A 13,600-nucleotide genomic window follows, 5' to 3' on the forward strand; every position below is an offset into this window, starting at 1 on the left:
GCATTTGTCTGCATTTGTCGAACCCATTCCCACACTTCCGCCCTCACTCCTACCCCTGCCTCCCAGGACAGTTTCAGGGATCTCCTTGCCCTCACTTTCCACCCCAGCAGCTTCCACATCCAAGATTTCATCTTCCCCCATTTCCGCCACATCCAGCGTGATGCGACCAACCAAACACATCATCCCCTCCGCTTCATGTCAGCGTTCTGAACGGACCATTCCCTCTGTGACACGATGGTCCACTCCTCCATCGCCCACCAACTTGTTCCCTTTGCCTGGCACCGTCCCATGCAATTGCAGGACGTGTAATACCTTTGACCTCCTCTCTCCTCATCATCCAAGGCTACAAGCAATCTTTCCAGGTGAAGAAACGATTTATTTGTACTTCTTTCAATTTGGAATACAGATACGACAAGAGTTGATCTAGTCTCACTACTCCACAGGTCACAACCTATTCTTAAAGTTTTCCAGCTACCAGAAAAATACCCACTTTAAACACTTTATTTGCTCCCCCCTCCCCCACCCCCACCGCAGAATAAAGCATACCAAGAAAGATTTCTTTAAACAACAACAAAATTAACAATTTTCAGAAACTAAATCTTAAACAATGATGAAACAATTCTATATATGAAACGATTTTATAACCTCTTATTCTTCCTATCTCTTATGCGCACACACATTTACATGCAAACACCGGTTAACCGGGGGAAAAGGCTTTTCTCTTTCCAACTGTTTCCTGAGAATAATAAAATAACTTGGTTATAATATTCTGGTCAGATGTTCCCGGGTCGGTGAGGTGTCCCAGAGTCCAATAGTCTGATGCCACTTGAAATCTCTACTGGCGGGTTCAATGAACAGTTTCTGATGGTTTGGAGTTCAAGGCAATTCGTCTGCAGCAGGCGTCACACAGATCTTTCAGCAAAGGATGTAGCAACAGGCCTACTTGGATTTTGGAGCCGCTGTCTAGCAATATAAGCGTTCTTGAGCTATCTGGGTTTTGTAAAATATAACAAGCAACAGGAATAAGTCTTGAGGCAGAGGTTTTTCAGAGACTGGAGGCAATATGATTCTGTTCCTTTAACAATGCAGGGCTTCCTTTCTGCAAAGTAGTTTTCCACCACAGAATGTAGCAACTTCTCTTTTCCGAGGTCTTTTCTCTCTCCAGGGCTCTTTTCCCCTCTCCAAGCAGACAACAACCACAGCGCAAATGAAGGCTTTTTTCCAAGAGAGGAAAATCTTACTTCTTCAGATAGTAGCTCTTTTCCTTGTCTGCAAACATAGGTCCCAGCCAGCTCGCTGCAATGCTGCTCAGCTCACTGAGCTCTCACAGTGCGAAGTGAAACTAAAACTCGAACAATAAGTCATGTGACATTCATAAATATTCCTGTAATTTGCCTGTTGAGCTGCTTGGCAACAGGTGCCGGAAATCTGAATTCAGTTCCAACACCAAGTTGCAGCATCCAATGTTCACAGAAAATCCTTTTGCTCAAACAGTTAACATCACACAGAATTCTTAGCGTTCAATACAAAAACATTAATGGTCTTGTGACATTATTGTATTTGCTGCTTGACTACGAGCTTCCTATTACTTGCCATTTTAATTCACCACCCTGCTCTCACACCCACATTTCTGTCCTTGGCCTCCTGCAGTGTTCCAGTGACGCTCAACACAAGCTCGAAGAAAGCACCTCGTCTTCTGATTAGACACTCTACAGCCTTCTGGACTCAACATCGAGTTCAACGATCTCAGTTCATGACTGCCATTAGTTTTTTAAAAAATTATTTGATTTCATTTTATTTTTAACCGTGTGTCAGTTTGGCGAGCTTTTGCTTTTGGACAGAGCAATGCACTGCAATTAATACCCTCTCTGGAGTAATACTATGTCTTTCTACTACTCTCTTAGCACTCCCTTTTCCTTTTCTTCCGTGTTATCTCTGTTATTTCACACATCTGGAATTAAAAGTTAGTGTAATGGTGATTGTGAACCGATTGTCGATTGTTGAAAAAAATCCATCTGGTACACTCAAGTCCTTTACGAAAGGAAATCTGCTGTCCTTACCCGGTCTGGCCGACAGTAGAATCCAGACCCACAGCAATGTGGTTGACTCATAAAATGTCCTCTGAGCTAGTCTAGCAAGCCACTCAGTTGTATCAAACCACTAACAAGCCTAAGGAATGGAATGAATCCAGAAGAACCTTCCAACATTGACCTCGGCTCTGGAAACACAGCCCTGTCGACTCTGCAAAATCCTCCTTCGTATCATCTGGGGGCATGTGCCAAAATTGGAAGGGATGTCCCACAGGCTATGCAAGCGACAGCCTGACTTGGTCATATTTATGGAATCATACATAACGGACAATGTCCCAGACACCACCATCATCATCCCCAGATATGTCCTGTCACACTGTAAGGACATGTCCACCGACTCTGGTGGCGTAGCGGTATACAGTCAGGATGCAGATGCCTTGGAAGCCCTCAACATTGACTCTGGACCCCATGAAATCTCATTGCATCAGATCAAACATGGACAAGGAAACCTCCCGCTGATTGCCACCTCGCCTGCATGCCCCCTCCCCCACGCCTTGGCTGAAGAATCAGTGCTTATCCATATTGAATAACAATTGGAAGAAACACTTAGCGCAGCAAGGGCATAATATGTACTCTGGGTGGGGGACTTCAATGCCCATCAGCAAGAGTGGTCGGTAGTACCACTGCTGACCAAGCTGGCTGAGTCCTAAAGGGCACAACATCGAGACTGCGTCTGTGGCAGCTGCTGAGGGGACCAACAAGAGGGAAAAACCTACTTGACCTTGTCTTTACCAATCTACTTGATGCAGATGAATCTGTCACTAGCAGTATTGGTAGGACTGACCCCTACACAGTCATTGTGGAGACGAAGTCCTGTCTTTACATTGAGGTATACTCACCATTGTGCTGTGTGGCACTGTTTCCATGCTAAAAGGATTGCAAAACAGATCGAGCAACTCCAAGCTGGGTATCCATGAGGCGCTTTGGGCCATCAGTAACAGCAGAATTATATTCGACCACAATGTGTAACTTCATGGCACGGCATATCTCTCACTCTGCCATTATCATCAAGCCGTGGGATCAACCCTGGTTCAATGAGAGTGTAGGAGGGTTTCCCAGGAGCAGTACCAAACATACCAAAATATGAGGTGACCGCCTGGTGAAGCTGCAACACAGGACTGCTCGCATGCCCAGCAGTGGAAGCAGCGTGCGACTGACAGAACTAAACAATTCCACAACGAACAGATCAGCTCCTAACAAGATGCCTTCCCCACCCGTATTGCCAGCCCTCCTGCCTCACAGGCCATCTCCGAAAGGCTTTACAAAGTCAGCCTATTGAATCAGGAAAGGGTTCCAGCGACATGACACACAAGAGACTTGTCGAGAAAACAGGTAAGCCCTTTGGTCGATGAACTCCATTTTTCCCACAGTTCATATAAAACACCTCCTCCCCCCTCCCACAAACTTTTCTTACTCTCTTACATCTACAAGTTAACAGTTCAAAGAAAAATCATTCTTCATACTGTCCCCCCTCACTTGCCTGGATGAGTGCAGGTCCAATAACACAAACAGCTCTGCAGTCCTGTCACATTCAGTCGCGAATGGTGGTGGACAAATGAACAAGTAACAGGAGGAAGAGGTCCCACAAATATCCACATCCTCACTAATAGGGGAGCCCAATACATTACTGCAAAAGACAAGGCTGCAATATTTACATCTATCTTCAGCCAGAAGTGCAGCATGAATGTTTCATCTCGGCCTCCTCCTGAGGCCGCCAACATTACGGACGGCAGTTTTCAGCCAATCTTATTCACTCCACGTATCATGAAATACCTGAAGGCACCGAATACTGCAAATGCTATGGGCCCTGACAATATTCCGGCAATAGTAGTAATAACTTCTGTTCCAGAGCTAGCCATACGCTCTGTTGTTCCAGTTCGCCAACAACAGTGACATCCACCATGCAATGTGGAAAATTGCCCAGGTACGTCCTGTCCACAAAAAGAAAACTGAACATATCAAACCTGGCCACTTATCGCCTTATCAGTCTACTCTCGATCATCAGCAAAGTGATAAGGGGGGGAGCGGGGAGAGGTAGTCAGTGTTCTCAAGCGACACTTGCTCAGCAATAACCTGTTCACTGACGCTCAATTTGGTTCCTACCAGGGCCACTCAGCTCCTGACCTGATCGCAGCCTTGGTCCAAACATGGGCAAAAGAGTTGAAGTTCTGATGTGAGGGGAGGGTGACAGCTTTTGACATCACTTCAGCGTTTGACTGAGCATGACATTAAGAAGCCCCAGAAAAACTATAATCAAAGGGCATCAGAGGGAAAGATCTCCACTGTTTGGAGTATTACCGAGCACAAAGAAAGTTGGTTGTGGTTGTTGGAGGTCAATCATCTCAGCCCCACGATGAGGAGTTCCTCAGGGCAGTGTGCTTTGCTCAACCATCTTCGGCTGCTTCATCAATGATCTTCCATTCATTATAAAGTCAGAAGGGAGGATATTCGCTGATGTTCAACAACATTTGTGACTCATAATATACTGAAGCAGCCTGTGTCCATATGCAGCAAGACCTGACAACATCAACTCTTGTGTTAATAAGTGGCATGTACTATTTGCACCACACAAGTGCCAGTCAGTAACCATCTCAGAGATGGGATAATTTAACCATCTCCTCTTGATGTTCAATGGAACTAGAATTGTTGAAATCCCCACTTTCAATATCCAGTGGGTAACCATTAACCAGAAAGTGAACTGGACCAAACAGGTAAACACTATGGCTACAGGCGCAAGTCAGAGGTTAGGAATTCTGCCGCTAGTACCTCATATCCCGTCTCCCAAATGCATGTTCAACATCAACAAGGCATATGTCAGGAGTATGATGGAATGCTCTTCACTTGCCTGAATGGGTGCAGCTCCAACAACACACAGGAACTTCGAAACCATCCAGGACAAAGCAGCCCGCTTGATTGGCACCCCAGCCACTACCTTGAGCATTCATTCGCTCCAGCACCGACGTACAGTGCAAGTAGTGTGTATCAAGGACAAGGTACACTGTGGCACCACACCAAGTCTCCTTCGAAAAGCACCTACTAAAGCCGCTACCACTACTACCTAGAAGAACAAGGGCAGCAGATACATATGAACACCACCACCTGAAACAATCCCCTCCAAGCAACACGCCATCCTGACTTGGAACTGTACCATCGTTCCTTCACAGTCGCTGGGTTAAAATTCTAGCACTCCCTTCCTTACAGCACTATGGGTGTACCTACACTCCCAGGACTGCAGTAGTTAAAGAAGGCAACTCACACCATCTCAAAAGCAATCAAGGATGGACAATAAATGCTGGTCTCGTCAGGGGCGCCCACTCCCCATAAATGAATAATAATAAAAAAATAATCTCTCCTGCCCTCCGTCCTATCGCACATCTTAACTTTATTTCTTCTTAACCCCTTTTTTCACTTTCAAAAAATAAACTGTGACATTTCTCATCTTTCCCTGTTCTTCTGAAAGTTCACAGACCTGAAATGACCTAATTGTGTCTCCTCAGATGTTGTCAGATCTGTTGAGTATTTCCCATTCTTTCTGATTTAAGGTCAGTGTTTATCGGTTTGCCCGAGTGTCAGATTATTAATAGGGATCCCAGAAAATGACAGTGCTGGCATACAGATCCTCAGATCTCTATTTTCATACGACATCCTCTTAAGCGAAATTCTGAGGAGATCTTGCATGTGTAACATAATTTATATAAGTTAATAGCTGAGTATCAGTGCTTACTGCAAGTTCCTTGGTTAGTATTACAATTTTCAGTATCTTCATGTGTAAGTGCCACTGTTTACAGGATTGATCAGTCCCTCGCAGACAAAAGGAATTGACCCAAGTATCTTACACCAACAACATTCTGAGCGTGTGCTTCAAGTTTCTTTGACAACCGGTTGCTGTCATCACTCATGTCTCAAACTGAAATTATCAGTCTGTGATATCTGCAAAACACACCTCAGGAAGAGGAGTCTATCAGATTGAGAAAAAACCGGATACATCTGCAGAAACTAAGGAGAGTGTGGCAGAGTTATCGATGGAGATGGTGAGAGGGGACAGTAACTGCAGTGAAACAGGGACACCAGCAGATGGAGATAGTGAGAGGGGAGACAGTAATTGCAGTGAGACAGGGACACCAGCAGATGGAGATAGTGAGAGGGGAGACAGTAATTGCAGTGAGACAGGGATACCAGCAGATGGAGATGGTGAGAGGGTGATAGTAACTGCAGTGAGACAGGGACATCACATTGGGGGATGACAAAAGCACTTCTCCTCTTTGACAAATATTTTATATTTCCCTCCCACTGCGCTGTATCAGCAGCCAGACCTGGAGCCCACACTGAGAGATGGCTCTGTCGTGCCAGTCACTGCACTTTCCTCGTGCAGGCAGAATTGGAGAACCACACCGAAAGCTGACCATGTGGTGCCTGTCATGGCACGGTGATGCAGCGAGTAACATGTGAAGTCTGAGAACAAGTGATTAAATATCGGTTGTATTGTAATGCTGCCCATGCCCATTCCTCCCAGCCCTGCACCCAGAGATCCACGAACATCATTCTTCTCTTACATTTAGCTCAGATCTCCACTGCACCTGGACAGAGAAAATCCCTGCATGACGATTCACATGCCCACACACTGTGAAGGAACTAAAGTTATTAACAAAACAATCTGCACAAATTTACACGGATAAACGTTTAACTAATATTACGTTCACAAATTGCACTCAAATTAATATTCATTCATGTTCCACCCAATACTGTTTCCTTGAAGGCTGTGTGTTTTCTAATTCTAGAGCTGCCCCTTTGACCTCAGCGTGGTGGACGCTTACTGCAGTAATATAAATGGCAGTGCAGATATTTACAACCAGAATTTTCGGCAGTGCGACCAATAGTGGGACTGACTTCTGGTTGGAGCATCTCGACTAACTTGGTGGTGCCTGCATGGGCACAGATGCACTTCCCTCTTGAAAGAGGACACCGCCTGCAGCTCCCGTAGCACCAGTCTGCTCCCATGGGGCTGTACATTATAACTCACTGATCTGCATGAGAGAAAACTAAAGGACATCAGTGATCCGACCAATGCTCCTCTCCATTCGAACCACTAAATCTGTCAATGCTGCCTCTCTACTTTTCGAGGCTGGAAGGGATTGTGGAAATCAGTGCCCCAACAGCAGCAGGTTGGGCTTTAATCAAAGCTGGCCTGTGTGAGTTGGTGTATGTTTGTGTGTGTGTGCGTGTGTGTTTGTGTATCTGCCTGGCTCGGTGCCTGGGTACTGATCGGTGTGCATGTGTGTATTTGTGTGTGAGTCTGTCTGTCTCTGTTTGTGTCTATGTGTTTGTATCTCTGTCTGATTCAGTGTCTGGTGTCTGGTCGGTGTGTGTGCGTGTGTGTTTGTGTTTGTGTGTGTGTGTGTGTGTATGTGTGTGTGTGTGTCTTTGTATATCTGTCTGGCTCACTGCCTGGGTTCTGATTGGTGTGATTGTGTGTGTGTGTGTGCGTGTGTGATTGAATGTCTGCCGGGCTCGGAGCCTGGGTTCTGATCGGGGTGTGTGTGTGCGTGTGTGTGTGTGTGTGCGTGTGTGGCGTGTGTCTGTGTTTGTATCTCTGTCTGGCTCAGTGCCTCGGGTATGATCGGTGTGTGTGTGAGTTTGTGTTTGTGTCTGTGTGCACGTGTGTGTGTGTTTATCTTTGTAGACCTGTCTGGCTTGCTGCCTGGGTTCTGATCGGTGTGCGTGTGTGTGTTTGTGTGTGAGCCTGTCTCTCTCTGTTTGTGTCTATGTGTTTGTATCTCTGTCTGATTCAGTACCTGGGGTCTGATCGGTGTGTGTGTGTATGTGTTTGTGTTTGTGTGTCTATGTGTATGTGTGTGTGCATCTTTGTATCTCTGGCTGGCTCACAGCTGGGTTCTGATTCTTGTGATTGTGTGTGTGTGTGTGTGTGTCTGTCTCTCTATCTCCCTCTGTCTGTCTGTGTGTATGTGGTTGTATACCTGTCTGGATTAGTGCCTGGGCTCTGATAAGTGTGTGTGTGCGATTGTGTATATGTGTGTCTGTGTTTTTGTGTATGTGTTTCCATATCTCTCTGGCTCAGAGCCTGTGGTCTGATTGGTGTATCTTTGGTGAGTATTTGTATGTCTGTCTATGTTTGTGTGTGTGTGTGTGTTTGTTTGTGTGTGCCTGTGTCTGTGTGTTTGTATATCTGTCTGGCTCAGTGCCTGAGGTCTGATCGGTGTGCATTTGTGGGTGTGTGGTGTGTGTCTGTGTTTGACTGTATGTGCTTGTCTATCGGTCTGGCTCAGAGCCTGGGGTCTGATCAGTGTTTGTGTGCGCGTGTGTGTTTGTGTGTGTGCGCCTGTCTGTCTCTCTTTGTGAGTGTGTGTTTGTACATCTGTCCTTTTCAGTGCCTGTGTTCTGATCGGTGTGTATGTGTTTGTGTCTGTCTCTGTTTGTGTCTCAGTGTTTGTATAACTGTCTGCCTCAGTGCCGGGGGTCTGATTGGTATGTGTCTGTGTGTGTATAGTGTCTGTCTCTGTTTGTGTGCATTTACTTGTATATCGCTCCAGCTCAGTGCCTGGGGTCTGATCAGTGCTTGTGTGTGTGTGTGTTTGTATGCATCCCTTTCTGGCTCAGTGCTTGTGGTCTGATCGGTGTGTGCCTGTGCGTGTGTGTGTGTGTTAACGTATGTGTGTGTGCTGTGTGTTTGTGCCTGTCTGTCTCTTTGTGAGTGTGTGTTTGTATATCGCTCCAGCTCAGTGCCTGGAGTCTGATCAGTGCATGTGTGTGTGTATATATCTACTGGCTCAGTGCTTGTGGTGTGATCGGTGTGTGTAAGTCTGGAGGAGCAGGAGTAGGCCATTCGGCCATTCGGCCCTGCTCCGTCATTCATTATGATCATGGCTGATCACCTAACTCAGTAACCTGTTTCCGTTTTCGCCCCATATCCTTTGATCCCCTTAAACCCAAGAGCTATATCTAACTCCTTCTTGAAAACATACAATGTTTTGGCCTCAACTGCTTTCTGTGGTAGCGAATTCCACAAGCTCACCACTCTCTGGGTGAAGTAATTTCTCCTCATCTCAGTCCTGCCATCCAATTTTCTATCCATCGCAATACAGTACCCCCAGTCCCATGCGTTTTAATTTTACATGCTAATCTCTTATGTGGGACTTTTTCAAATGCCTTCTGAAAGTCCAAATAAACCACATCCACTGGAACCCCCTCATCATCTCTCCTAGTTACCTCCTCGAAGGATTCCAGTTGATTTTCCAAGCATGATTTCCCTTTCGCAAATCCATGCTGACTCTGGCCGATTCTACCACTGTTCTCCAAGTGCTCTGCTATAAAATCTTTGATAATGTATTCTCGAAATTTCCCCACTGCCGACGTCAGGCTGACTGGTCTATAATACCCTGCTTTCTCTCTACCTCCGTTTTTGAATAGTGGGGCGACATTAGATACCCTCCAATCTGTAGGAACTGTTCCAGAGTCGATATAATTTGGGAAGATGACCACCAATGCATCCACCATTTCTAGGGCACTTCCTTAAGTACTCTGGGATTCAGACCATCAGGCCCTGGGAATTTATCAATCCCACCAATTACCCAACACCATTTCTCTGCTAATACTGATTTCCTTCATTTCCCATCTCTCACTAAACCCTGTGTTCCGCAACATTTCTGGTATGATATTTGTGTCCTCCTTTGTCAAGACAGAACCAAAGTATACAATTAGTTGGTCAGCCATCTCTTTGTTCCCCATAATAATTTCTCTGTTTCTGACTGTAAGGGACCTACATTTGTCTTCACTAATCTTTTTATCTTCACATATCTATATAAACCTTTACAGTCAGTTTTTATGTTCCCCACAAGCATGCTCTAATACTCTATGTTCCCCTTCTTAATCAATCCCTTGGTCCCCCATTGCTGAATTCTAAACTGCTCCCAATCCTAAGGTTTGTTGTTTTTTTTTCAGCTAATTTATATGCATCTTCCTTGGATCTAATGCTTTCTCTAATTTCCCTTGTAAGTCATGGATTGGCTACCTTTCCCATTTTACTTTTGCGCCAGACAGAAATAAACAATTGTTTCAGTCCATCCATGCACACTTTGAATGTTTGCCATTACTATCCCACCGTCGTCCCTTTAAGTAACGTTTCCCAGTCCATCATAGACAATTCGCGCCTTTTACCTTCATAGTTTCCTTTACTAAGGTTCTGGGCCCCAGTCTCAGAATCAACTATGTCACGCCCCATCTTGATGAAGAATTCTATTATATTATGGTCGTTCTTCCCCATGGGATCTCGCACAACCACATTGTCAATTATTCCTCTGTCTTTACACAATACCTAGTCTAGGATGGCCTCTTCTCCAGTTGGTTCCTCAATGTATTGGTCCAGAAAACCATTCCGTAGATACTCCAAGAATTCCTCCTCTACGGTATTGTGACTAATTTGATTTGCCCAATCTATAGGCTGATTAAAGACACCCGAAAACACAAATGTTCCTGTATTGCATGCGTCTCTAATTTCCTGTTTAATGCCATTCCGAACCTCACCTTTACAGTTTAGGGGGTCTATATACAACCCCCACTAACCTTTTCTGCCCCTGAGTGTTTCTCAGCTCTATCCATACATATGCCACATCGTCAGAGCTAATATCCTTCCTCATTAGTGCCTTAAAAACCTCTTTAACCAGCAATGCAACTCCACCACCTTTTGCTTTCTGTCTGCCCTTCCAAAATACTGAATACCCCTGGATGTTCATTTTCCATCCCTGGTCACTTTGCAGCCATGTCTCCATAATCCCGTCTGTATCAGACTCGTTAATATATCTATTTGCGCGATTAATTCATCCACTTTATTGTGAATGCTCCACGCGTTTAGGCACACAGCCTTACGGCTTGTCTTTTTAACATTATTTTGCCACTTCCCACTATTTTTCACTGTGGCCTTGTTTGATCCTGGCCCTTGTTTTCTCTGCCTTTCACGTTTCCTATTCCCCTTACTGTCTTTTGTCCTTGTCTTTGATCATCCCTCCTCTGACTCTTTGCAAAGGTTCCCATCCCACCGTGTGTGTGTGTGTTTGTATATCTGTCTGGCTCAGAACCTGGGGGATGATCGGTGTGTGTGTGTGTGATTCTCTTTGTCTGTCTGTGCATGTGGTTGAATATCTGTCTCGCTCAGTGCATGGGGTCTGATCGGTGTGTGTGTGCCTTTGCGTGTGTTTTATCAACATCCTTGCTGGTAGATTTGCTAGAGCTGTTGGGGTGAGAGGGGGGCTGTAGGGGGTTAAACTAATTTGGCAGCACAATGGTATAAGACTGGAGGTACAGTACGGGTGATGCACAGGCAAATCAAGAAGAAAATCTAAGTCAGTTTGGAAGGCAGAGCAAACAGAGACCTGTTAAGGCATGAGCGAATAATGCAAGGATGGATTACATCTATTTTATTAATGCGAGGAGTCTTACAAGCAAGGCAAATGATTTGAGGGTATTAAGTAGCACATGGGATTATGATATAAATGGATCACAGAAACATATTTGTGTGAAGGGCAGGACTGGCAGCTCAGTATTCAAGGGTATAGAACCTTCAGGCGAGACAGACGAGGGGGTAAAAGAGTAGGTGGCATTGCACTGTTGATCAAGGTGCCAATTACTGCAGTAAGGAGGGGTGATATCTTAGAGGGATCCTCAAATGAGGGCATATGGGGAGAACTTCAAAACAAAAAAATGGGGCAATCATTTGACTGGCAGTGTACGACAGGCCTCCAAACAGTCAGGGAGAGATAGAGGAGCAGATACGTAGGCAAATCTGAGGCAGGTGTAACACTGATAGGGCTATAGTAGGGGAGTTCATGTTCCCAAAAATATTAACTGGGATATTCTTTTTGCAAAAGGCTTAATGGGGGCGGAATTCTTAAAATGCATACAGGAGAGTTTTTTGAGCCAGCAGGTAAAACGTCCGACAAGACAAAGAGCAGTCCTGAACCTAATCCTAGGGAATGAAGCTGGACAAGTAATAGAAGTACCAGTGGGGGAGCATTTCGGGCTTAGTGGTCATAAATCTGTAAGATTCAAGGTAGCTATGGAAAAGGACCAGGAGGGACCGGAAATAAAAGTACTGAATTGGGGGAAGGCCAATATCAATATGAAAAACAGGATCTGGCTAAAGTGGACTGGGAGCACCTAATAGAAGGAATGTCTACATCAGGCCATTGGGAGTCATTTAAGGAGGAAATAGTGAGAGTTCAGAGCCAGCACGTACCCGTAAAGATGAAGGGTAGGTCTAACAAGCCCAGGGAACTCTGCATGTCAAAGGATCTCGAGGATTGGATAAGGAAAGAAGGGGGCTTGTGGCATATTTCGAGCGCTGAAAACAGTGGAGGCCAAAGAGGAGAATAGAAACATAGAAAATAGGAGCAGGAGTAGGCTATTCTGCCCCTCAAGCCTGTAGAATGTGTAGGGAAAGAAAAGGCCCAAGGCGTTTTATAAATATATTAAGGGCGAGAGGATAACTAGGGAATGAGTCGTGCCCATTAGGGACCAAAGTGTCAATCTGTGTGCAGAGCCGGAGGATATAGGTACGGTTTTAAGTGATTAGTTTTGATCTGCTTTGACGATGGAGAAGGAGGATGTAGGCATGGAGATGAAGCAGGGGGATTGTGATATACTTGTACAAATTAGCATTGAAACGGAGGAAGTAGTGGTTTAGTGGGATTTAACGTGGATAAATCCCCAGGCCCAGACGAGATGCATCCCAGGCTGTTATATAAGGCAAGAGAGGAGATAGCAGGGGCCCTGACTCAAATTTTAAATTCCTCTCTGGAAACAGGAGAGTTACCAGAGGACTGGAGGCCACTGAATGTGGTACCATGATTCAAGAAGGGGAGCAGGGATCTAACAGATAATTACATCAGTGGTATGGAAACTATTGGGAAAACATTCTGAGGGTCAGGATTAATCTTCACTTGGAGAGGCAGTGATTAATCAGCGATAATCGGAATTGCTTTGTCAGGGGAAGATGCTGTCTAACAAACTTGATTGACATTTTTCGAGGAGGTGACTAGATGTGTAGATGAGGGTAAAGTGGATTCTGTATTCTACATGAACTTCAGTAAGGCTTTTGCTAAGGCCCCGCATGGGAGATTGGTTAAGAAGGTAAGAGCCCATGGGATCCAGGGTAATTTGGCAAATTGGATCCAAATTTGGCTTTGTGGTAGGAGGTAGAGTCTGATGGCTGAGGGTTGTTTTTGGGAATGCAGACGTGTGACCAGTGTTGTACCGCAGGGATCGGTGCTGGGACCCTTGCTGTTTGTAGTGTACATTAATGATTAAGACTTGAATACAGGAAGTATGATTAGTAAGCTTGCAGATGGCACTAAAATTGATGATATTGTAAAAAGTGAAGGAGGAAAGCCTTTGATTACAGGACGATATAGATGTGCTGGTGAGATGGGCGGAGCAGTGGCAAATGGAGTTTAACCCTGAAAAGGTGATGCATAGGAGGGCCACCAAGGCAAGAAAATATA

Source organism: Heterodontus francisci, chromosome 21, assembly GCF_036365525.1.
Source record: "Heterodontus francisci isolate sHetFra1 chromosome 21, sHetFra1.hap1, whole genome shotgun sequence".
In the NCBI taxonomy this organism is placed as follows: domain Eukaryota; kingdom Metazoa; phylum Chordata; class Chondrichthyes; order Heterodontiformes; family Heterodontidae; genus Heterodontus; species Heterodontus francisci.